Consider the following 27,858-nt stretch of genomic DNA (forward strand, 5'->3'; position numbering starts at 1 on the left):
CTTTCTTTTTCATCCTTTCTTTCTTTCATTCTCTCCTTCATTTTCTTCTTTTCTTTCTCTCTCTCTCTTCTCCTTTTCTTCCCTCTTTCTTTCCCCCCGCCTTTCCCCTCTTTCCTTTCCTGTAGAATGTTCTCAGCTTGAAAAATGTTAATGAAAAATTGACCAATTATCAAAACTGGAAAATGTTTACTTTTATGAATATCTTTTAAATATATAATTTTCATTTTTTGGCAGTTCACTTTTAAAATGAGCTATTTATTCTATACATCTACAACACACAGTTTATTGCATTTTATACAGTTATACTGAAATTACATGAACTGGGGCACCTAAGGGAATGTTTATGTTTCAGAAAAAAAAAAAAAAAATTGGACTGGATTGAAATGCAGCATGAATCATAAGAGAAGTTTAGAAGCACATGAAGATGAATGGGTCCCCAGTGACTCAACAGAGAACATCTGGTAGGTGAGATACTGTATAAATAAATACCTGAAAGGACTCTGATTTTAACAAATATCAGTTGAGCGTGAAAATGTACTCTAAAAATCTGAGAAATGTATATTATTGTATTAATTTAGGAAGGACAGAATATATTGTGTATTTGTTCGATCGTGCTGGGAGATTCATGGAGCTGACAGAATTGCTAACTGGGATGAAGTCACTCCTGAAATTGAAGGTCAGCTCTGCAGAGAAATACTAGTGCAGTGCAGCTCTATAGCACATATCTAAATTTTAGGCACACGGCATCAACACTGAGAAGAAGAACTCTTTTCTGGGAATCACATCTCAGGAGATGGTTTGATTGTGGGGATACAAGTAGTAGAAACCAAAGAGATTTTCCCCGAGTGTTGGGCCCTTCTCTTCTCACCTGGCTACATTTGGTTTCTGACCTCCATGAGTTGGCTCTTCCGCAGTTAGTTTCTGGCTGGAATCACATATGGGCAGGCTGAAGGAGAGCATTTGCTCAACTTCCAAGATTTTTTTCCAAGCCTGTCTGTTTGAAGAAAGATCAGTCAATTATTGAACTAGTAAATTTTTAACCTGATTACAGTTTGCAAGACTGATTTCTGGAAACTACTTATGGATTAATGACTCAAGCTCAAACCCAGATTTCCCTAGAAAATATCTCCTGGGCTGGAAATTAATTTCTATATGTGCCCTTATGTACAGACTCACAGGATCCAGAAAGAGAAAACGTGGATTTTTATTTGGCAATTGACTAGCCAAAAACTTGAATAGCAAGAAAATTTATTTCTGATACCTACTTCAGGGATTTCTTAATGTTTATTTTCCAATAAGCAGCCATTGAAGAAAATGCACACACATTTCACGGAAGAGAAATAAGAACCACAGGCAGAGTCTGTTCTAGGAAATTAGATGTGACTGGAACTGTTCACTGGCACAGAGGCCAAATGGCACAGGATGGCCCATATTCATGCCACTAAATACTCTTACACTCCAAAATAGGGTAGCCACATCCAAATTGCCTTGTGGGAATCGTTTCTGGTGCCTATTAACATCCAAATCATGCCCAGGACCTGCTTAGAGGAGGGCAGATTGGCTTATGCCAAAATCATCCCAGAGCGCATTCTGACAGTGAAACAATGCGGACATTCCAACACAGGTGCTTCGGAATGGATTATCCTACCGGCACAGACAGAAATGAAACCACATCCCTCACAGATTTGTTTAATGGAATAAAAAAGCTGTACTCCTCTTTTTATTTTTTTCAGTGCACAAAAAGGAAATGTTTTTCCTTTCACATATACCCCATGGCAGCCTCCCTTGAGTGACACCTGTAGACCTGAACACCTTTAAGCTGAGGAAGCCACTCCTTCACTAGAGAACTGTCTTCTTTCTCTTCTGATTGGCCTAGTGGGTGTTTTTGTCTGTTTCTTTTTTTTTCCTTGTTTCTTCAGCTTTTATAGAAATATGTCTCATCTTGATAATCGTACAAAGGAAACCTCATTCTCTATTCTTACCTACGCTTCCTTAGCCACATAAACTGCTTTCATCTGATGATCCTGTAGTCTTACCGTATATATTCCACTCTTCAGTCCCTCTAGGAGATGCATGCTATATCCTCTTTCTTTCCTGACCAACCCCTCCGTGAATGACTATGGGAGTTGGTTTTGAGAATAGATCTAGCCAAAACCTGAAGTTTCTGATTAAGTTTTCAGACAGACCAGTTCCCAGAACTGGCTTGCTGCAAGAGTTTATGTGAAAGAAGAGGTTGGAATAAATGTTTTAGGCAGCTTACAGTTAAGCAGACATAACCTCAAGAGGAACTTCACCTTTTGCAGTAGGTAAACAGGAGGAAGAACAACAAAACAGGATTTCATGGAAGATGGAACACAGCTGTGTTGCCCTCCAGGATGCAAATTGCTGAAGCATACACTGAAGCAAAACCTAAGACACTTAAGAATCCACATGTCAAACCCTCACCTGTCTGCAGCCTTTAAGCGCACCAAAGATTACTGATGGATTTGAGCATGATACTAGGAGACAGGTGCATGACTGCTGTTTACCACCGATATTAGTTTTCTGTCATTTGTGAATTTGAGCCTGAATTCTTCTAAATAAGATAGTCCAGTTCCAAAGCATTTTCCATTCCTGATTTTTTTTTCTGGAGACGTTTTCAAGGAAGTGAGATCTTCCCTGAAAATCTATTGAAATTTATATATTACGTTGTGTAGTAAGATGGTTAATAATTACTTCTCAGTATAAACAAAGCATTCAATACTTCAGTAAATGTGAAATTTTTTGCCCTTTTATTTACTTATTTATTTTGTATTATTACCTGATGCCATGCAGATGGGCTTAAGCTGTGCATTCAGTTACTAAGAACAAGAGAAAAGAACATGATCTATCCTGTTATTAAAAAAAAAAAAGGAGTAGAAATCCTTCATTTTTCTCAATACATATAAAAATAAGTTCTATACATGTTAATTCAAAATGTGAGTTCATAAACAGTTTTTAAGCAGTAAAGGAGGGAACACACACAAGTATTCAGCACAAAAGTACTGTGGATATACTTTTCTGTATACATTAATGCCCTAATCACATGAAACTGTTCTTGATGTGAATCCAAAAGAAGTATGTCTGGGCATATACTACCATTTTCTTTTCCATGAATAGTTGAACTTTTTTAACAAACTCATTCTGGTTGTATTAATGGCTGTTCTGTGTTTTCTTAGTGTCAAAATTCAGACAAATGCTCATATTGTCCAGCAAGTTGGCAGAAACACTGAATAATGGATAAAAATGCCATGTGACCTATAATTCCAATCAAAACGAATACACCACTCAATCAGGGCCAGTCCAAAGCCTATTTTAAGTCAGTGGGAGATTTTCCATCAACTTCAATAGGCTTTGGATAACGTCCATGTGGCATACTGGCAACAAACAGCTCATTCACAAACTACAGACCACCTCTTGTTTGCCGAAATTTTGGAATGAATAATCTTGAATAATGAAAAAAAAATCCTCAAAATTGCAAGTTTCTCATGGGCAATTTGTACATGAGAAGGGGAGGGAAATTCTCTGAAAACAGTTGTTGTGCATTAGTGAGCCCACATATATAAAAAAGGTGCAGCGGGGAACTACTTAATAGCTGTTGTCTAAAACTCTGTGAGCATCTGTTTGGTGACACAGAACATGTTCCTGTTGGCTTAGACTATTCTGACCTCTGTGGTGCATAAGCTGCGCTAAAAGTAATGCCACCTATTTTATGATGTTGGCCCATGACCTCAGAGGTGGATGTTGGTAGTATGGCTATAGAGGTTGAACCTTCCCACCAATATTCTGTTTCATTTTGTTGCTGTGTGACAGATGACAGCAGAGGGGCAGTCTGGCAAAATGATTTCTGACATGGAAGCAAAAATATGTCATTGAATTCCTCATGAGGAAAAAAAATCACACCCATTGACATTCATCAACTCTTGATGAATGTTTACAGAGAACAAACAGTGGACATGAGCAAAGTGAGGTGGTGGGTGGTGCATTTCAACAGCGGCAGCAATGATGTGAAAGACAAGACATGTTTTGAATGGCCATGCACAGCTGCCACACCATGAAATCATAGAATTGTTTGAGTTGGAAGAGGACATTAAATGTCATCTGTACAATGAACAGGGACACCTAAAGCTAGATCAGGTTGCTCAGAGGCCTGCCCCCAGGGCTCTGACCCCAATGTCTCCAAGGACAGGGCGTCCACTACTTCTCTGGGCAACCTGTTTCAGTGCGTCACCACCCTTATTACAGAAAACCTTTTCCTTATTGTTGCATTTATGGGGTAGTTTCACAATTTAAATTTTCTTTCTTAATGCCGAATCATGATTTTCATTGCTGCATCTTATGACTCTACCCAGTTATTCTTCACTTTGTACCTAGAAGGAGAGTCTCCATTTTTTTTACAGAACTTCTCACTGGGTTTTTTAAGACTTTTGATAACAAGATCTTTCCTTAGCTTCCCCTATCCCCTCAGTATGGTAGTTTTCCATCTAGAAGCCCTCCACTGGACTCACTCTAGTTTTGTATCAAGGAACTCAAAACTGGACACAATGCCCCAAAAGTTCCGAACAGAGGGAAGAAATCCTCTACTGGCAGTGCTTATGCTATTCTTGAATTTCATGAGGTTCTTGTCTGCCTATCTAGGGATCTCTTACCACCTCACTAAATGCAGTCAAATGAAGTAAATATACTTGTTGATGAGGAGGAACATTTATTGCTGGTTACAAGGATTAGAGTCTGTCAGAAATTTATTACAGCATTCTGCCATGCATTTTGTTGTTTATAAGCAGATCATCAGGTCTGCAGTAAAAATATTACAATAATATGATAATAATCCTACAATGTCTAAAACAGCTCAGCAGATTCTGTTGTGTCTACCAGTATGATGAACCAAGGCTGATCTGATTATATCTCTGCACAACTTGCTTGATACTGTAAGGCCACCTCAGAGAACTTTGACTGACTGGTCAGTTAGGTGTTTTTCGTATATTTTGCTTGTAAGCATCTATCTTGCCAAATCTCAGTCATTATATCAAGCAGAATTCCACTTTGCCCATTACAAATTCAACAAATACTACAGTTTCAATTCTGTTATGACTAAGTACTGCAACATTATTGAAAAGATTTGGAATTCTGCATTGTTTACTATCTTAATGCACCTTCCTGGGTTAATCTCTTTTGTCAGAATAGAGAAGAAGGCACATGTTGAGAAAAAGAATAAATTCAAAATGCTCTTTGAACAAGGGGAAAAATACATTAAGTTTCAAATCTTGTAATTAATCTATTTTAAGAGTTAATCACATTCTCAAATGTGACGATCACACCTCTGTTTCAGACTGATTTATGAAACTGAACAAACTGTAAATAGTTATTTCTGCTGATATCTAGCCTGGAGAAAAGTTGTAAAATTTTTAAACCTAGACATTCTGTGAACTCCCCATAATGTAAAGTTTGGTGTATGAAAACTCACTTAACAATAGGTTGACAACAGAAGCCAAAAGGTGACATTTTCCTATCTGATCTGATCATATCTCTATGATATCCAAAGTGATGTGAAATATAAAAACTGACAAACAACTAAACAAACAACAGGCTTTTGTGGAAGCCTGAATTCAAACACAACACTTTAAATAGGACAATTTTAAGGGCAAAAGACAATTCTTTAATATGTTTTTGTTTTTATTGGGGTTACTTTTTCCACATTGTTTTAGTAAAACTGGCAGACTTCATCCTACCTATGCAACCTATGCTAGCACTTAGTCTTTGCGTACAATTCGAAAGTATTACTCTTCTAAGTAGCAAACAATATGGATTTTTGTTTCTGTTTTGTATTTTTTTGAATTTCCATGTGTCAAGAATAGGATTCTAACTTCTCCACTGCATGGTGCTTGTGGTTTAGCTCTCCATTTTGCTGTCTATCAACATATAATGGAGGATTATACAGCAATAAAATGGCATTTGATCCTAGTTCTTCAGAATGGAAGAACTTCATGCCAAATATCTCCTTAGTCCGTACCCCATCATTCAGAGAGCTTTGCTGCTCCATTGCCAACTTGTCCTTTAACATAATGAAATGTGATTGAAGTGAATTATTATTCCCTTCATCTCCTTTTTTTTTTAACCACACTGTCAAATATTACCTTCTGAAAGAGTGAATGTCATGAGATGCTGACTACCTGAGTAAAATTCAGATCTTCTAGCAATAATGAGGCTATTACGTGAAATATTAGATCACTTCCTGTTACAGTAGGCAGCAGCCTTTTCCAGAAAAGAAAATATTTATATTTCCAGCATAAAGGACTGCTCACAACATTTTCATTTAGTCTCACAGTACTGCAAATACAGTACTAGACTGACAGATGAGCCTACAAAATAGCACCTGGCCACCTACTTTAACTCATAAACCAGCGAAATGCAAGCATTAAATATGCCATCACCTTGCTCTCCTGGCTTGAGCTGTGAAAATTGTAACTAATGTGGGAGCCAAACCAGTCAGGTTAGATGATGTCATTTTGTAGAAAAAGAGACTGTAGTAGGATAGTTCTGCCAGTTCTCTTTACAGCCATTCTTGTGCAGGATTTGCATGTAAAATGTGTCCTCCATAATAAATAGAGTAGTGTAGTGTAGTTTGGAATAGTTAGGACCATAAGGGAATGTGGTGCATGTAGATATGCCAAAGGTGTATTTCAATCTGCTTAAAGAAGAAACAAGAAGAATGTGTGTCTTATGATGCCAGCTGAATAGGGGACTGCAGTCATTTGTTTATGTTACAATTATTTTTTTTCCAGAATAAAGGTCTGCTTTTACTGAGTCACAGGAGTTCCTTTAGTGAAACTCCTGTGCCCCAGTAAGGACCAGGAATAAATGCCCTTTGTTCAGTGTAGTTTGCAGATGGTTTATCCTTCTTGTGCTTTTCCATATTGTGATGTCTGGTTTTTAAATTTCTCTGCCACAACTCATACTGCAGCTTTCTTCAGCATTGCCTTTGGAGATATTTTTCTGAGTTTATCCTAAGATAACTTAGGTATTCTTTGGAAAGGTGTAGGAAATTCTGAGAGAAATTAGTAGCCATGTTTTTGTTTTTGTTTTTAGTTTAAAAAAAAACGTTTAATTTCCTCAAGAAGCTAACTCCTAGAAAACTTTTAGAGTTTTCTTTCCTGAAAAAATTTACCAGTTCTTTTTCTAAAGTGAATGCCAGCCTGCAGGCATTGCTCTCACTTGTTCAAGTGCTGTATGGGCTTTGCTACAACAGTGGAAAAGCCTTGATGAAGATTTGGGCGGATATACAGTAAGGAGAATCATTGGCAAAATTCATTATAGCCAACTTTGCTCTTGCACAGGTAGAGTCTGAGATAAGTTCCTGTTAACTGAAAGAACAGTTTTATTAGTTAATCTTTCACTATTGGCTGAGACAAGGGAATCACAGAGCGGTGAGAACTCTCGTACATTTTTAGAATCATGTTACCCGTTGGAATTTAGTAGATTGCTTCGTTCTCTCAGTCTTGTTCCCAAATATGTCCTTGTAATACAAAAGAACTTCACATGTCATCTGAGCTGTAAACAGCTTTCTAATGCGGAGCTTTAGTGGTAGTATATGAGAAGAGTAAGATCTGTCCATGGTCCTCACAGTAAGGCTTTTTCCAAGGAGGGATGGCTGGTTGTAAAACAACTAGCATGCTCCTAAAAGCAGTCTCTGGCTTTAGCCTTGAAATCATATGTTCTTCATAAGATGGTAAGGAATATTCTGCTGGAAAATGTACCAGGCTTACCATAGAATATGGAATAAATGCACAGAAGAATGAGTTGACCAGAATACATTACAGTTCCTACGCACCATTAAGTATTCCAAATGGTTTTGCAATTACTCACTTAGATAAGCTTGTTGGTCATGGTGGAATCTATGTGTAACTATTAAAATCAGTTTTTGTTTGAAATACTTTTCTTAGCTTGATATTAAGTAATATTTCATTGTTCTACTGTCTGTAACTGAAAAAGGAAGATTAACCTTTGAATGAATTCCTTATTTCAGGAAAAATGCAGGCTGACTATATAAAATAATTTAGATTACACTTACTTGAAGAAGATAGTATGCTATAATAAATCAACCTATACCTCTTATCTTTTTATTTCATATATTGAGGCATTTCTCTGTAAAGGAATGAGGTTTCTTTTTTTCCCATGAGAACTTCCCTTTTGAGACTCTTCTTGTTTACTGAGAGTTTCCTGTTGATTTTAGTAGCATTAAACACAGAACACTGAACAGATGTATATGTGGAATTTTTCATGTTCAAAGCAGTTGTTGGTTGTTTTTTGTTTTTTAATCTGTATCATTCAATACAGCAGAAATATTGTGACAACTCCATCCACTTAGTTTGCTGTTCTTTTTGATGAGATTATTTTACATTGGAAAACATGAAAATTACATCTATTTTATTCATAATCAGAAAAAACAAATACTTGTCAAAAAGAACATCTGAATGATAAGAAATTAAGTACATGGAAAATATGTCCCCTAAGTGTATTTCTCTTTGAAGTAAATTGTATATCCATCCAACTCATTTAAATTTTGCCTCAAAAATAAGCGAATGCCGGAAAACCAGCAGATCAGTTTAGATGCTGAGTAGAAGTTTCTGACAGCATTATCTTAGACTCCTAGTATTTTTTTTATTTTTTTATTTTGTTTAGTACTAGATCAGAGTGTCCTTAGGGGGTGGGGTTTAAATTTTCTTTATTAATTATAATGTGGAACTATTTTTTTAACACTCATCTCAGTCACTATCATGAATCTGCTTTTGATTTGTTTAGTTTTAAAAGAAAGATGAAAAAATATGTTCTAAGGCAATGTACATTATTAAAGGTGTTCTCTAGCTTTGGACTCTGACTGGGAATATATAACTGAAAAATATGAGGAAACACAATTAGGTAATATAAAATAGTTATTGGTTTTAATGCTAAGATTTTTGGAAGGGATATGAAACGTTATGTTTCAAGGAACACCAAACTCTACCAATCAATCTCTAGTTAGTAGCATTCAGGGGAAAAAATAATAATCTTACAGGCAAGTTATTTCAAAACCATCTAATAAATGGATTTCCACGTAGACCTATATTAATCTGCTGAGGCCCTGTTCACAAAACCTAACCATTTTTAGTGATAAGTGCCACATGTTTTCTTTAGTCAATCCTCATATTATATTCATAATATCTTCATATTATAATCATATCATAGTTTGTAATTATTCAAAAGTATATATAAAATATATAAAATAATTCCAAATAGTGAAATGTTACAACAGGTTTGTGGGTGCTTTTTTTTTCTTATACAACTACATACATTCTTTTATCATCAATGACATCAATGTGGATGTCCACTGAAATAGACAAATTGATTGTATGCTTCTATTTTTTACTTAGGATATATCAGAAATAAAAGTACATGTAAGACATACAAGGATGTGTATTCCAGGACAGACCAATGTTTCCATATTTATTTCTCTCTCTGGGCCCTTGTTATTCTTTGTCCCTGTTTCTAATCCACTGTTCTAAAGCTGAGTTGAATTTTTGTGTAAGGCAATCCATCATCTAAATTATTTTGTTCCTTGGACTCTTGTCTCTGCTTCTTAACAAAAGTTGTCCTTAATTTCATTTGCAGTGTCATAAAATTGTTTATCATTTCCTTAGTTGTTGTTGTTGTTTTTTTGTTTTTGCTTTTTTGCAGTCAATGCTGTTTTAGAAAATTAGATGATATAAATACCATGTTGAACTACCTTATATTTTTCTTGACTGCTCTTGAATGGTGACTTTCATAACCAAGCATATACCAACAAACTTTGGTTAGATTTCTGACCCACATAGAAATAGTTACGAAAAGAACCAGAAACAAGAAACTATGAAGAAGGTAAGAGGAAGTCCTTTCTTGCAATCATCACTCTTCTTGGGTGCTCAGTAGCACTCAACCCAAGTTACCATTTCTAATGCTGACAATTCATCTTATAACTGCTTATGTTCTTCTGAAGTGTTTTTGAAAAACTGCCCTGAAGTACGTCATTTACCAACTCTACTAATTTGCCTCTTATGGAACAGCTGCTCACTGAGTTTATTCCCACACCAATAAGCGAGAACAATGTCACAGTTTGATTCATTCTGTGCAAAAAGAAAGAAATTATATTGAGAATCTTGTTGAATTGAATCTGAACAAAAAGCTATTTATTGACATTCCTAAGTGATCTGAAGGATTAATTAGTGAGAAAATGGTGCACAGAAATAATAAATAAGAGAAAAGCTTCATTTCAGATTATAGGCTATAATACTTTTATTTCCACTTCTAAAAGGAGCTTCTGCAAGGAATTAACCTTTGTATTGACATTTTGCAGTCCACAAATGGGTTTTAGGTTACACTTAAATGAGGTTTCCACTGCTGACTCTGGAAGTTAACTAGTGAATGAGCAATTCAGCAGAAATTTGTAAATAGGAATGCCACAAGTTCCAGGTATCATATTCTTGTTAGAAAAACCTCAGTGCTTACAATTTTCCCTGCACATTTTTTCCATAATTGACCTTTAAAATCATGACAGGGAAACAAAGCAAATTTTGGCTGACATTTAAGGTGAAATAGCAGGATTTCCTCGTATTTTATTACTACGTTTGTTTTTCTTTTATTGAAGACTAAGAGAGAAATAATTTGTGCCTGTTTTTAATCAACAATATTGGTATGAAAAATTACTAAGGGTGCCACTTCTCTGGAGGTGAGAACTGTTTGCATCATCTTGAAAAAACATACCCATTTATGAATTTCACAGAGTCACTCAGAGAATGATATGGTAGCTATGATTTTACTTTTTTTTTTTTTTTTTAATTCTGAAGCCTCAGAATTACTCCAACCATGCACTGTATGCATGCCTATTTGAGGATGACAGGAGAATTTGTAGCTCAGTTTTTTGACTTCCAGTTATATTTGCTCATTTTCTTTTGGAAATTCATCCATTCTAGAGAATTCAGCAGTCTTGTCAAAACAAAATGTAAGAAGAAACTAGAACTAAAAATGTGTTGTGACAATTTAGGTAGACATGAGCATTTAGTCCTGGTGCTCAGACCACAGGTAAAGCTACTCCTATGTGTGGAAGCATTAATTATATGTGCTATCTTATTTATGAGATCTCAGTCATAAGGCCAACTTATGAATTATTTCCTACCAATTGTGTTCTCAGTCTCTGAACTGCTGGTGTGCATAGACAGGAAACAAATTACCTAAATAGTCAGTATAGCATGAACTGAAGAATAAAAGCATGTAACAGTAATATGGTAGTCTAAACATCTCATCAAAAGAGCAAGACTTTGGAGTACAGTTATTTCATTACTGCTTAGAGAAAAAGCAGTAAATTAGAGCCTATAAATAACAGAACAGTTACACACTTTGCAGTAATGCCCTATAACACAATTTTGAAGGCAATGTTTTACTGTTATTACCTCTAATGACCAAACTGCATGAAGAACAGAAGCTGAGAAGTACACTGTACCTATAAATTTAATGAAGCACATTTAGTCTACAAACACACACAAAGACACATATGGCCATTTTATATATAGTAAAACATATATAAATTTACAAGATAGAACAGTGAGTCCAAAGATGAAGTCTGATGCATACGACTTCATTACAATTGCTCTTTGTTCTTATGTGACAGATGATAGATGAACCTGGAGGTACCTTCAATTCACAGGAGCTCATTTCTTTCTTTGTTGAAGTTACTAGTTAGATTTAATACTTAGAGTAGGGACTTTGTTCATGGGAAGGTTTTCTATTTTCCTCGGAAAATTTTAGTCATTATAGGTCCTAATTGCAGATTCTTTGTCATTTACCTCAAGCTATAGCAGATAATATAGAATCATAGAATCCTTAGAGTTGGAAGGGACCTCTGAAGGCCATCTAGTCAAACTCCCCTGCAATGGGCAGAGACATCCACAGCTAGATCAGTTTGCCCAAGGCCTGATCCAGCTTTGTCTTGAAAGTGTTCAGGGATGGGGCATCAACCACATCATGGGACAACCTGTTCCAGTGCCTCAGCACCCTCACTACAAAGGATTTTTTCCTTACATCTAACATAATCTACCCTCTTTGAGCTTGAAGCCATTTCCTCTTGTCCTATCACCACAGACACTGCTAAAGAGTCAGTCCCCTTCTTTTCTGTTGCTTCCCTTTAGATACTGATAGGCTGCTATCAGGTCATCTTGGAGCCTTCTCTTATCCAGGCTGAAGAGCCTCAGCTCTCTCGGCCTGTCCTCACAAGGGAGGTGTTCCATTCCATGGATCATTTTTTTGGCCCTTCTCTGGACATGCACCAACAGGTCTATGTCTCTCATGTACTGAAGAGTCCACATCTGGATGCAGCACTCCAGGTGAGGCCTCACCAGCACAGATTAGAGGAGTAGGATCACTTCCCTCAACCTGCTGGCCACACTTCTTTGGATGCAGCCCAGGATACAGTTGGCTTTTGGGGCCATGAGGTCACATTGCTGGTTCATGTCCAGCTTCCCATCCACCAATTCCCCCCAGGTCTTTTACACTCAGTCCTTTCATCTCCCAGCTTGTATTGGCAATGGGGGTTGCTTCAACCCAGGTTCAAGACCTTGAACTTGGATTTGTTGAACTTCATGAGGTTCACCTGGGCCCACCGCTCAGCCTGTCTAAGTCCCTTTGGATGGCATTCCATCCCTCTGATGTGTCAACCATACTCCACAGCTTGTTGTCATCTGTAAACTTGCTGAAGGTGCATTTGACCCCACTGTCAATGTCATTAGTGAAGATATTAAAGAGTAAGCCCCAACACTGACCCCTGTGGGACATCTCTTTTCACCAATCTCCATCCAGACACTGAACCATTGACCACCATATTCTGGGCTCAATCCTGAAGCTAGTAGTTCATCCATTGAGGAGTCCACATACCAAATCAACATCTTTCTAATTTAGAGAAAAGGATGTTGTGGGGTATCATGTCAAGACCTTACCGAAGTTGAGATAGATGACATCAGTGGCTCTTCTCTTGTCAGTGATACCATCATAAAGGGCCACTAGATTGGTCAAGCAGGATTTGCTCTTGGTGAAGCTGGTTCTCCCATATCACCTCCCTTTCTTCCATGTGCCTTAGCATAGCTTCCAGGAGGATGTGTTTCATGATCTTCGCTGGCACAGAGGTGAGACTGAGAGGTTGGTAGTTCCCAGGGTCATCTTTTTTACCCTTTTTAAAAATGAGTATGATATTACTTTTTTTCCAGTCACCAGGGACTTCACCTGATTTCCACTTTTCAAATCATAGAATGGCTTGGTAACAGCATTAGCTAATTCCTTTAGGATTCTAGGATGCATCTCATTGGGATCCAATATCCTACTCTCCAAAATTTTTTTCTTCAGTTTCCTCTATGGCATCAGAAATGATTACGGGTTTGGCAGCAGGTTTGACATACTTCCAAAGTCAAGATTTTCTGTTCCCAGATAAGTCAATATCTCCCTGGATCTACAGTCAGGAAAACAGACTATATTACACTTTTATTTTTCTTTCTACTCCAGTGGTTGACCTGACAATCTATAATACATTTAATTTTCTTTTTATTTCTCTATTTTTTTTATTTTTATTTTTACTGAATATATTATGTGCCCTGCACTGATTTATGTGATAAAGTGATGCTGCCTACCTATAACATCACCAATTGAAATGTTCCTTTATCTCATCTCAGGTGGATCACAGAGTGGAACTGTAAACTGGAGAGGATCCATGGCATGAGAGATACATAAACTGTCCTTTGATGCTGCACAATGCTTCGCCTGACTTCTACTCCAAATCAGGTATTTAGAGCCAGTGGATCTTTGCCTTGGAGATGGAACAAGGGCATATAATTATATGGTGTAAGACCAGACTATGGCCATATCATACAGCATCTTTTTTTATAGTAGCTGTGAGACACTGCTAGGACATAGAAAAACAGCAGAGAGCCTTATGGCCACATAGATCAATATTCTGACATGAATCAACAGCATCTTCCAGGTGTGTGGGGGTACAAAAGGAAGATAAAGGGGAAAGAAGAGAGAAATCTGAAGGGACTGCATAAAATTACAGGGAGAAGGGCAGACCCATGGAGAAAAGCTTGCTTTCAGAGAAAAGTTTATGGAAAATTAATCAGAGCAAACACAGTGACTTTCTTCAGAGAAGTTACAGGTATTATCTTGTGAAGACTCACATGACTTTTTGATGCCCCTGATCAGGCATAATTTTCTATGAAACTCTTCTTCCTTAGTACATTTTAGTCAGAAATTCAAAACACAGCTATCATCCTTTGGATGCAATTAATTCTGGTCTTGTTTCTACCTTGCTTGCATTGCAGTTGTCTCACTGAAATGAGCTGCCAGTCTCACTTGGTGACCATAACCAATGGAGTAGGACTACTGCCCAAGTTCAGCTTCTCTAGATTTCAGAGTTCTATGAAACAAAGAAATTGTTGAAGTAAAATATAGTTTATACTTTGCCCTCTGTCTTTAAGACAATAGAAAACCAGATTGTCTGAATACAAATAATGTGGTAGTTCTGGATATATTTACCAGTGTTCTTTATTGAGGGAGTGCATTTTTATATCATGTGCATGTGAATGCTGGGAATGGCAGAACTGCTTTCTCTTTGCACAAATCATGGGATCTCTAAAAACTTATTGAAAACACCTTCCCGTACAAAATCCTTCCTTTCTCTGTGTACACATATTCCAAGACGCGGTGCTATTCAGTGGTTAAAATGTCTCTGCTTGTTTCATAAAGCCAGTGATAGTGCAGGATGTGGATTACTTTCTTTCAGCTCTATTACATTAAATTGCTTTCTAAGTGCCAAGATTACAATCGATAGTTGAAGAGTTAGGAGAAGTTGCCATGTTCTGAGTTAGTGAGCTCCTGAGTGAGAGCAGATAAGCATGAACACAAGCAGCTTAACGCTGCAATATTCTGTTGTACAAATATATACGTATTCACTGATAAATGGTACAGAGAGAATGAAAGCCATATGGTAACATTTCAATTTAGCCAGGAGATTTCCAATAATTATTTACTTATATATTTAATTTGATGCAGGGAAATTATTTATTGTTCTCTAAGTAATGAGATTCAACATTAATTGCTTCTTAAAATCTGTCTTTGATTTTCCAGGAAACTCCGTCAATTCTTCAGTTAAGACAAAAAAATAAAACTTCATATATCTATATCCATATCTATATCTTTGTCTATATCTATATCTATGTATGTATGTATGTGTTTGTTTTCCATTATAGAATGTCATGATTTAAACATTAATGATCTCTTTATTTTTAACTTGATTTTAAAACTGTCAGAGTAAATAACATGTACAAAGAAATAGCTAACTTTACAGAAATTAGAGATCGGGAATATATTTAGTTGCACTTTAATTATTTCAATAAGGAAATTCTTCCATTAACTTTAAAGGCAAATTGAAATGGTGCCTGCATAATACCTGCCTCTGAAGTTTGTTTAACCTCAGTGAGACGTGGTGCTCCGCGGCCAGAGCATCTCTTCTATTTCTTTACCAAACCGGTTGTTTTTTTGTTTGTTTATTCGTTTTCCTATTTTCAACAAGCTGCAGCATCCTCGAGAAGATGCAGAGATGACAGAGGGAAGAGAAGGGGCAGTTTTTCCTGCTCTAGCATCTTCACTTCTGCCCTGACTGCATGACACAATGAGACATATTTCAGGCCTTTCCCAGGCTATGATTTAATTATATTTTCATTTAAAAACACAAACAATTGAGAAATAGCATTGACAAGCCCATGGGGCAACCCCAGGCTCTTGGGAAAAGTAAAAGGTTTATGTCTCGGAGCAACTAACAAGATTTCCAAGCAAGTTTCTGCTCTCCTCCCAGATGTTGTGAAGGCCTGGGTCTCAATAATAAGGACAGATCTTCAAACACTTCAGCAACAGAGAAATCTGTAAATTGAGTTGTGAGTATAACTTCTTCACAGTTTCTCACCAGTGTTTAAGAGAAGGTAAGTAGTTCCGACAGGTCAGTTTGGAAAATAACCAAAAGAAGAAAACATGAAATCTTGTCAGATGAAGGCCCTATGCCCAACCTCTAAGTAAATTCTTACTGAGATATTCTAACTGTATTCTTATCTATGCTAAAGAGCATGTTCAGATGTGAAGGGTAGAGCACAACTTATTGATTCTTTGTTTTGGAAGTTTTCATACTATCAAAGCCCCAAAAGAACCACGTCTGCTATTATTTTCTTGCCTTTTTCAGGGGATATGCTCCTATGTATGATATGCCCATTATGAATTTCCACTTGAATGTAGAGCTTTAAGGGCATTCACCACCTTAAAATTGATCCTAGATGTTTTGTTTTTTAAAATCAAAACCACTCTGTGACACTGTGGGTGGTTGGGTGTGTTGTAATCCTGTCATGCACTTGGGTGCCCAGACTGCAAAGAATCTCTAAATTTTTAAGCAGGCAGGAGAATTACGTTACCTGAATGGAAATCAGGCTCCCTCATTGGCTTTGGATGATGCCACCCAAGTTGGCTGAGAGGAAAAGGCCAATAAGACTCTCCTCTTAACTCAAAATTGCCTCTTGATACACCATTTGATTTTGACTTGTATCATACTGTTGTGGTATTTCTATTCCAGAACATAGAATACTGTACTGTTATTAAAAACATGCTAGCAAAATTCAGCAGTTGATGGTAGAGGGGAAGCTGTAAGTTCACTCTGAAAGTTAAAATTTGCTGTGGAAAGTAAGCGTATTTGAGTATGTGATCCTAGGGAGTCAGCTGGGCTGCCAGACAGTATGGAAAGCAAGAAATATTGGATAAGTTTATAGAATACAGACTTTGACTGCTACTAAGTGAGTTGATCCAGATGAGTGAAAATCCATTTTGCTGATAAGATTGAATATGTGTGACAACAGTATGGAAAACTTGCAGGAAAAAAAAGCCTGAAAAAATATCTTACAGTGTCAGACTACAAACTGATTTTTTATCAAAACCAAGAAAAAGTTGCCTGTATTCTCCAGCAGGACTGTATCTTGTCTGGAAACTGATTTTGAGAGATCCAAACTCTTCAAGCTGAAAAAGAATCTTTTAGCATTTCTCCTTCAGTAGCAAATGAAGGCAAAAATATACATGATAGCTATGACGGTGGATAAATGTCACTGTGGAATGTTTCTGACAGTCTGGAAGTACACTGATTTTTGAAGGAAGCATTGTTAAATGTCAATCATTTAGATATTCTTTTCATGACTCCATTAGTTCTGAGGAGCAAGAGTAACTTTCAAAAGCGATAGGCAATGTTATTTTTATGGATTCTGGTCTTGTCCTTCTAGGTCTGATAAAGTGAATCTCTGGTAGTAAGTGTCTCAAAGATTTGTTACTTGTATTTTCTTTACAAAGGAAGATGAGAGCTATTTGAAGCAACTGGTACTTTGGTAAGAAAGGGATCCAATAGATTAACTGTCATGGCTACAATTTTTAACCAAATTGAAGGAGTTTTAACCATATACTTGAATTCCATAATGTGACAGTGAATTATACATTTGTAGCATCCTAGCAGGTTTTTTGTTGTCATTGTTGTTGTTGTTTGTGTTTGATTGTTGTTGTTGTTGGTTTGGGTTTTTTGTTGTTGTTGGGGTTTTTTTGCAATTTAAGCACTATCTTCTTTCTGTCCATTTTGCATTGTATTTTTTCTTGACTGAAGACAGCTTTCGCAATGAAATATATGTCATGACTGATTCTTTTCTATCCCTTAATTATGACCTCAAAATATTTCTGAAGAATGGTACTAATCAGAAAAAGCAATGGCTTTAATACAGGTGGGGAGTTGTTGGACACCGATAGTTTGTCCATGTCTACAAAATAGGACCACAGTAGTTCCATAATAGATATTCATCATCAACAAAATATTATTTCCCTAAAAAACAGATAATCTCTCTCGTATTTTACTGTTTATTTGCAACTGAAATGATATTCCATGTGTCATTTTAACACGCACCTGGAAGTCTCAAATTTTTTCAGACAAAGCCAAGTTAGAGCACAATGGTATGTCATTAAAAAAATGTTCTCAGTGTACTGCTGAGACAAACCTATTCACTTCTGAATGCTCCTTACAGAGGAGACAGGCAAACCTGAAGTAACAGCAGAACAACTTTTATGATAAATGTAGAGCTGCAAACCACTGGAACATAGTGCCAAATTCTGGCTTATGTTGCATCATGACAGAACACTATGAGGCAAGATAATATTGCCAAATATTAGCAGCAGTCAATTCCTATGTGAGAAATTAAAAGCTGTGCTGAGATATTGTTCACATCTGTTCAACATTCTCTAGATTAATGTAACATTTTGTCTTTCAGATGCAGTAATTTCTCAAAAAGTTAGCATTCAACAAAAGAGTTTTGTGTTGTCATATTTTTATTAGACACGAACAGATTAAACCTAGTATAAAAAATGATCATTTACTTTCACCATTTTGAAACTTTTAAATTTATTTATTTATTTATTTATTTACTTACTTACTTACTTATTCACTTATTTCTGCTAATGACATTCAAGGCCAGGCTGGATGTGGCTCTGGGCAGCCTGATGTAGTGGTTGGCAATCCTGCCCATGGCAAGGGGATTGAAACTAGATGATCATTGCGGTCCTTTTCAACCCAGGCCTTTCTATGATTCTATGATTCTATAATTCTATGACATAATTTAACAATCAAGAAATTAGTGGACATTGCAGATACTTAAAGCAGTGGGCACAAATATTAAAACTAGGAATTATTCTTCATTTACATCATCACAGAGAGCAGAAGCAGTAACTTCACCTTCTTTCTGATGGATAACAACAGGGTCATACAAGTGGAAGTGAAGATTTGTCTGACCACCTCGGAGAACTAATTAGTAGAATATAGTGACTGAAATATGTTGACTAAAGGAATAAGGTGGGAAGATAAATTTATGAGAAAGGTAAACCTGGAATGGATTAGATACTGCAGTGAAAACCGTGAGTTATATGTGGCATGGTGGTAAAGGAAAAGTAAGTTTCAATTTCTAAGAGATTTGAAATGCTAAGAGATATTACATGGTGGAATATATTTAGAAAAGATGAAATACTGATTTCAGCTGCAGGTAGTGTATCCCAAATTGCATTCACCAAATTTTAATTCCATTAGCTGGTGCTACTACAACAGTTTAAAAGACAAAGGTTTTGGCATTCCTTCTTAGCATCATTAATATTACTTTCACTGTAAGTATCAGATTAGAACACATTAACTCTTGGTGGAAGTGAGTACTCCTCTGCTTTACTGATACCAGAATGATTTTAGTTTTGCTTATACCAGAGCTTAATGTGGTTACTGAAATGTTTTCATAAAGTGGAATGCATGGAGCCAGAAAAACTGAGCAAGTGTGGCAACCTTGAACTGGGTGCATTGGTATTCAGAATAGTGTCATCATAGTGAGTGTATAATAAACATATGTTAAGTGAGATAAACTTACTGACACTTCATGAGAACAGCATATTATGTAATATAAAGCCAATGGAATCATACAATAAAAGATCAAGTTGTATTAAAATATTGACTTTACTACTGAGATTTGCAGCGTTGTCATAGACAAGTGCTCAGAATTACTGATTTGAATTTCATTTAATCATGATATCTTTTTTTTTTATATGTGCCCTATATTTAAAAACAATAATTTTTTAGAATTGTTTTATTTTTGATTATCTTATCTTTATTAGGAGCAGGTCACATTTTGAAGCTTTTCTATAGAATCTTAAAAGCTTGCAACAGTACTTGTGAGAGATATTGTTTTCCATACATATATTAAGCTTGCTTATGGATGTTAATCCCATGTTTAGGGTTTATAGTATAGGACCTGTGAGCATGGATGTGCTTAATAGAAAAGATGAATACCCTCTGACTACATCTGAGGATAAAATTAGTCTGGGCAATGGAAATCTGTGGAATCTTATTCATGATTTGTGGCTTGATTGGATGGTCAAAGCAGTACGTAATACGATATATTGTTGTGCCTGGGATTAACTCTGTATTTCTTTTATTTTACTGTCTGTTCAAATTAAATCATTGTAACTTCGCTTTTTTATGTCACTTGTTCTAGTCAAGCCCAAATAGAGGAAATTCAGTCTAATTGGCATGTATACTGAAAACACATACTGAAAGAAAAGTTAGACAGTTGATGTTAATATTACCAATTTTACAAGCTCTTCTGCACTGGCCCATGATCAATCCTATGAACTCTTCTGTAAATGACACTGGGTAATGAAATATTACAATAATTACATTCCAGTAGTTGCTGAAAGAGTGGCTTTTACCCAACGTTTATTTGTCATTTTCAGTAAATTTCCATTTTATCACAGTACCCACAATTCTACTAGGGTTCTGAGTACATTGCAACCACAGTGAAACCCACAGAGGCATGCAGTGAGGTTTTGGGTTGTTTTGTGGTTATTTTTGGTGTGTATATGCGAGTGTGTTGGTTTGGTTCTGTTTATGGTTTGGGGTCTTTTTTTCTTTTTTTCTAAATGTATTTGAAAAGCAAGTTGAGTTCATTTTACTCTTTTGTAAACAAATTTCAGTACAAGAAGAAAAATTCAGATATCTGTTTATTTAATACAAACATTACACAGAGGATAGGGAGTGGCATGGGAAGAAGAGCTTTTAACAATAGACCAGAACAATGAAAGTCCAACAACATTGGATGTTTTTGCTACCAACTGTATTAGCCACCAGCACTGACCTTGGGATCTTGAAGACTCAGTGACTGCATACCTCACCACCTCTTAGTTACTCAGGGAAGTAGCCAAGCAGAAGGTATTCAGCCAAGCAGAATCTAGCTAAAAGCATTAGAAATGCAAACTTGTCTAGTTTCCAGAGGATTCTTTTACTCTAAGATGTTTCAAGCAGTACATGAAATTACCAGAAGTACATTGATTGTGGCAGAATGTAGGTGTCTGCAATGCTAATGTTAATGGTTTATAGGAGAAATAATACACTTAAATTGTCAGAATAGCCAGCTCAGCTCATAATAGTCCATTTGTGTGTTCAGGGTCCTGACAGTTTATAGAATGCTGCTCACATTAGTAACAATTATAATATTAAAAACAAACAAACAAACAAAAAAATAACCCAACATAAAAAAAAACAAAGAAACAAACAAAAAGCCCCAACAAGTTAAATTTTGATTTTAAGGTGATTTTTAATGAAAAGAAAGAAGTCTTTCTACTTCATCATCTTTATCATCAGAATCTGGGATTTATTAAGACGTTAAATATGTACTAGTTCTTTCATGTTTGTTTATTATTCTCCCTATTATTGGTATTATTTTTCAAAAAAGGGCACCCTAAGCCTGTCCAAAACTTGAAAAATTACAAGTTAGAGGCTGTTTCTCCTATATGAAATAAGGAGATGAGTATTTAACATAGGAGATTAAAAAAATAAGGCCTTCTAATGTAGTGCATCTCAATTGCATGTGTATTTGTAAAAAGAATGGAAGAACTCTAATTGACACTCACTTGGCCTATTTGTTAAGCATAACATTCTGTCTTTAAGAGCCACACATTAAGAGCAGACACTGGGGTTTATTTCTTCAAGAGCTGGTTTAGTAATTTCTGATTATTTGCTGAGACATTTTAAAAACTATCAGATATATTTATCCAACATTTGCTTGGCTGACTCTCAAGTAGAGAATCAAGAAAGGAAATGGAGAGAACCAGTGATTAACTATTCTGAGGAACATTATGAAGCTGACGATCTCTCAAAATCATGTTTAACTGAGGTTCTGATGAACAGCATATTATGTACTATTTTGAAAAATGAGCTAGGTTAAAGCACTTTCTGCTGGATTCATTGAATTTGTGAGGAAACGTACTGAATCAACCGTGCCTTGCTTTGTATTTGGTAGTAAGCAGTCATAGCTCCAAAGAAAGGCCTTGAACATCTCCAAGGAGGGGGCATCCACAGCTTCTCTGGGCAACTTGTTCCAGTGCCTCACCATCATTATAGTGAATTTCTTCCTAATGTTCTATATATAACAACATTAGTTGATAGAAATGTCTTATCAGGGAGAAATTCATGTTATACTTACTCTATGATAGAAAATACAGCTTTAATGAGTAGAGTGAATATTGGTAACAAAATTGCATTTACTGAAAGCCATTAAGAGGAATTATTAATAACTAGGAAATTATCTGTTACAGCTACATCCCCACAAAATTATTTTAATTGCTAACAAAATCTCAACATAATTTTCAACATAGTCAAAGCGAAATGAAAGTGATACAAAACAATGATGTTGTGGAAGTTACAATGAAATACACATCCACTTGCCAAAATTGCTAACTGGCCAAGCCATACTATGGTACCACCGCTGTAAAAATTGGAAAAGGGAGGATCAAGAAGTTTGAGATTATCTTCATCAAAATGCTATGCGTCATTTATGATATCAGACCTACTTATCAGAGCTGGTAGATTAGATGATACCTTGCCATTAATGTTATATGAAATTTCAGTATGGACAGATTCTTGGTTGTAATATGAAATTATTACTGCACGCTAAAATTTTAAATGAGAAAAGCCACCAAATTTGAACTCTATGCTGCTATTCAGCAAAGAGAAGGAGAAGGTAGTGATATTTCATCACTGAGCTCTCAGCATATTTAACAAAATAATCACCATTATTGGTTTTATTCTTCTGCAAAATTCCAGCTGCTGTTGAGAGGTACCCAGGAGCCAAAGTAGTAGCACTTCAGCAGGTCACTGCTGTAATGATAAGTTGTTCAGGAGATTATAGGTATGTGCATACTGTGAACAGGAGAACAACAATCAAAGAGCATGATATAAGCAGACAGTTAGAAAGCAAAAATATTTTAAGCAAAAACAGCACATGACATATGGACAGACCAGAAAAACTAGTTACAAGGGATGAAAGAGACACAGTGCACTCAATTTTGTGACATTTCTGTTGCTCTTTTAGTTAAAACTTGCGAACAAAAACAATAACAAAAACAAAAAAGGAACCAAGCCAAAGTAACTACTACAAATGCTATCTGTAGAAACTATTGTATTTTGGCATGGATTTAAATCATATAAAACATAAAAAGTCTCTTTTTTGATGTGGGAAAACAAGAGTTTTGGTATTTTTCTACTGCAGGATCCTCATGAAGAATCAAAAAGCTCTGTGCTTGTCTGGTTTCGACTTTTGCTAACATATTCCCTTTTTCCAGCACCCTTTTAAGCCTATCTGGAGCTTGAATGCGTATCTTGGCCTGGGCCTTCTGAAGTAAAACTGTGTCTCTGTTTGCATCTGGGATTTAACCAGGAAGTGCTTGAACTACCAAGCTGTAGGCTGATAGCAAGAGATTTGCAGACCTAAAAAATTCAGATAAGCCCATACAAGCTTTGAACCTCTAAACCTTTTGAAGTTTGTCTCTCACAAAGTCTAACTTCACTGCTGTCAGCAGACAACTCTGAAACATGAATGGAAACAGATCTCTGTTCTGGAAAGCTACTGTGGGTGGCTTAAGGACAAATGAATAAATACAACTATATATGGGAATACAGCACTCTTCAGAGAAGAACACTTGAGTATTTCCCCACATCTGCAACAACAAAAAAAAAGCTCGTAAAATGAACAGATTTCTTACTCACCCCTGTATTTTCAGTGTGGGTGATCTGAAGCAATGATGTGTTCCCTAAACATTTGTATTTCTATTTACTCAGACAAGCTGTTTTTGTTTAACATTTTCCCCATTCAACTGGTCAAGGGTGTATATTTGAGGAAAAATCCAATAGGCAGAAACTGTTGTAGTAGAAGGAAGAATGGGTAGCCCACAAACATTGACAGGGATTCAGTGTGCATCAGAGCAAGAACACAGCCAATTTTTCTTAAGTCTGTCAGCTTTGTTGCTAGGCATAATGTCTTAATATCATGAGTTCTGTTGTTCAGAGTTGGACTGTTAAGAATGACAAATAGCACCTACTTCAGGAAAGTGTATGTTGTATAGACTTTACCATCTTTATAACTCCTATAGACTTTCTTCACAAATTGTGTGTTCAAAAGTTCACTTCTGAGAAATAATCCTAGGAGAAAAAACATGGCATTCTATTCTGAAGAAGCCTGAAGATGTCTACAATTACATATAATCTATAATGATTTATTTCCTGAAAAATGTGGGGGTTTTTTAAGCTATTTGCTAAAAAACTTTTGTTTGTAGCACTCTGATTATTCATTATCTGTCTTCTCCATAAATTTCAGCATCCTTGTTGTCCCAACAATGAATAAAAGTTTTCAAGTACACCTAAATATCATCCAACACCTGAGAGGAGGTCATCGAGGAGACAAAGTCAAGCTCATCACAGTGGAAAATCAAGAGATTATGGACATGTGTTGAAACAAGAAATTGTTAAAGGGGATGTGAGGGAAAGCTTTTTCACCATAAGGACAGTAGAACAGAGGAAGAGGCTGCCCAGTGAGGATGTTAGTTTTCCATCTTTGGAAGTTTTTCAAAAGCCATCTGGATTATAAACCCCAGAGTTCACCTAATTTGAATAGAAGGTTGGAAAAGAAACTTTCTGAGGTCTCTTCTGAACTGAATTTTCTTGTGATCATCTACTATACTATATCATATCCCAGTTAATTTTCTCTTTTCCAGAGAGATAAGTCCGTCCTTACACATAAATGATTGTATACCTTTGATCATTTTAGTTATACTTCCATGTTTTACTATGCCCTTTCTGATACAGGGCAGTAAGATGCACGTGGTTTCCAAGAGAGCATGCACTGCAAATTAATGCTATGTTTAGTGATATTAACTGCTTTGCCTTGTAGATGGCACTTCACTTTTGATTTGATATTTTCATAGGATATATACAATAATACAAAAGCTGTCTGCAGGTGAAGGCCTGTCAAGCAGTTTCAGTAAATTTATATCCCACCATTTTGTAATTGTGATTAAATTTGGATTTGCCTGTACGTATTTCTTTGTGTATATTGAATCCGTTTCCCATTTATCCAATATTATCCTACAGTACTTTCAGTCCATATAGTTTTGAACTATTCTGAATATTTTTGTATCATCAGAAAGCTTCATTACAGAGTGAAAAATAAAAAATAATATACTTTAGTTTCATGCTATACTGTTACCTGTTTTAAAGGCACCTTAAAATTTCCTAGAAAGTAAATTCACTGAAAAGGATGTAGATCGAACAAGAATGAACACTGATTATTATTTTTTTTAACAAACACCTATGCTTCTCATGTTTTAAATACTTAATTGTTAAGGTTTTAGATCTAACTTGCCACGTCTTAGGTCAGTTTCTTTTTATGAATGTTTAATTGAACATGTGTTCCATTTCTACAGGATGGCTCTTGTGGTAGACTTTTTCACTCTGATTCTTAACCATGATGTTGCTATATTATTTCTTCCAAGGTCATTTGAATTGACAGAATATGTCTATTTACAGCGTCTACTGTAATGTCTCCATACTTTTTGGTTGCTCCTAATGACTTTCCATTAATAAAGTTTCCAGAGTAATTTAGTGATTATATATATCTCAGGATGAACTCAAGAATTCTAAAGCTTCTTCTTTTATGTATTCATTTATTTTTTATGTATTCATTGATTTGAAATCACCTATGGCATAGGAACTCATGACACAGACTGAAATCTTTTTGTTTTCGCGGTCTTTCCAGTGCAGTAGCTGTACAGCTAGTTGCATAAACTTCTTATTGAAACTGTGATGGCTACTGAAGAAGAAGGTTGAAAGATTTAAGCTCCTGGGAAAATCTGGCTACTTTTCAAAAGGAGCCATGTTAAGACTGTGTGCACCATTTTGATCTCTCAGTGGTTCCTGATGCCCTATGAAACTGACATTTCTGCATTAAAGGCTTATGTTTAAGACTAGTGGCATAATGCAGCAAACAATGTGTAAACACTATATTGTTTGGGTTTTCTTGTTTCTATTTTTTTTTCTGACTGAAGATCTGAAACCATTTAGTTGTTTTTGGAGCCCAAAATGGTGACACCAGAATATAGGACCCAGAGTTACAAGGAGTCAAGAGAAAAACAGCAGGGAAACCAAAAATTATTTTTGAAATTTCATGTACAGAAATTACATCTTTGCTCAGAAATGAATTTTCCAGTGTTTTCAGCTACACTTATCAGAATGTGTTTGTATTCTGACTATGGAAACGGAATGCCATTACTGAGTATGCAGGTAAATGTATGCTAGTGGAAGAGTTGCAAGGGCGAGAAGGCACATGTATGTTATATTGCTAAAGTATAAGAAGTAACTACCACGTTGTCCTGGACTGTAAAAAATAGCCTGTTGAAAAGATGAAAAAAATGACTGTAGTGAAGTGGAGCTGAATATCTTTCCTTCCAAACCACAGGAATAAAAATCGGCCTACCAAGGAAAGTTTATTCAAGATGAATGAGTCTTGCAAAACGATGTGAATCAGAGTCTGCAAAGCCACCCAGCACTGTGGTAGCCTGCATCTATGGACTACACATTACATATTTATATAGGTTTTATGGAGACCATACTGAAAAGAAGCAAGCCAATAGGAGAACAGTGAAAGGAGAATGTCATCTGGTTCCTATTAATGACTGAGGTCATTTTTGCGCTGAACTCTATAGCAGTTAAGCCAAGTAAAGAAACCCAAGACTTTCAGGTTATGATGCACTATTACCAAAACCTGACTAGAGTAGTAAATGAAATTTGTACTTAGATTCAGGTCTGTCAAATTGTTGGCTGAACTGAAAGCTAAGCCAGAGCCTGAGAGAACACTTTCTTACTTCTTTAAGAGATGTATGATAAAAGTCAATTTGCATAACAACCAGGTTTTAATCCTCCTGAGCTGGAATAGAGGTAGTTAGGGTATTGATTGAAGGGGTCAGAAAGGTATGAATACCACTGTCATATAGATGGCAGCAGGTGAAAAATAACAAAAAAAAAAGATAGAAAGTGGAAAAACTTTCGAGAGTAGAAATGGTGAAAATGGTCCCATGCTAGGAATGGATAATGCATATGTTTTTGTGAAAGGAAGACAGACACACCTGTATGTTATTAGCTGTTCCTGAAAGAGAGATCAGTCTGTTTCTTGTACCTCTTAAAAATTAACTTGTCATTAATAACAAATTGAGAGGTAGAGATGCAAGGTTACCATGAGACAACCTTTGCACATCTGGTTACCATAGGTCCTTAGGGAATACCACTCGGCCAAGTGTGCTGGCACCAATGCTAGAAAGACTGACAACTATACTCTGTACATTTATATCCATGACCTTGTGCTTTATACACTTCTGAGCTATTAATTTACTGCTGGTGTTGTCTAAAGACAATGTGTGTCAGCAGTCTAAAATATCATTGGTTCTAATTGCTACAAACCACCCTGGAAGCACGCTTTTGATGTATATTATTTCACTTGGCTAATGTGTACAACTGAACTTTTAGACTTTTTTAGTGGCTTGTGTTGTTTTTTTTCTTTAGCTTTGACACTTTTTATCTATCTAAAATGATAATTGTAGCAGGGTAAGCTTTGCTGCTATTTTAATTTTCGTGTCTTTACCTTTTCTGAATTTAATGAGTTTAAGCAGGTGATTTTGTTGGCAGACTTTGGCATTGTTATTGTGAACATTTTGATTGAGACTAGTCTTTTTTAACTAATTATGTCTGACAAATATTCTTGTCCTCAGTGATCTTTTGGGAAGTCAAGGAATTGATTCTTTTGCTACATTAAACATCTAAGCCTGGATCTCCTCACTTGGAAGTGAATGGCATATGGTATAACTTTTTTT

The 27,858-nt window shown here is 36.1% G+C and overlaps 1 long non-coding RNA gene across 2 annotated transcripts; it reads left to right on the plus strand.

Moving 5' to 3' along the window:
- The first annotated feature begins 359 nt into the window (after positions 1 to 359).
- Positions 360 to 27,814, plus strand: LOC104910366. Of its 2 annotated transcripts, XR_793005.2 has the most exons (4): positions 360 to 461; positions 13,743 to 13,851; positions 15,920 to 15,998; positions 24,315 to 27,814. It is a non-coding gene; the product is annotated as an uncharacterized LOC104910366 (long non-coding RNA). The 2 variants fall into 2 exon arrangements; XR_002113423.1 differs by lacking the exon at positions 15,920 to 15,998.
- The last annotated feature ends 44 nt before the right edge of the window (positions 27,815 to 27,858 follow it).

This window comes from Meleagris gallopavo, chromosome 3 (genome assembly GCF_000146605.3).
Source record: "Meleagris gallopavo isolate NT-WF06-2002-E0010 breed Aviagen turkey brand Nicholas breeding stock chromosome 3, Turkey_5.1, whole genome shotgun sequence".
NCBI lineage: Eukaryota > Metazoa > Chordata > Aves > Galliformes > Phasianidae > Meleagris > Meleagris gallopavo.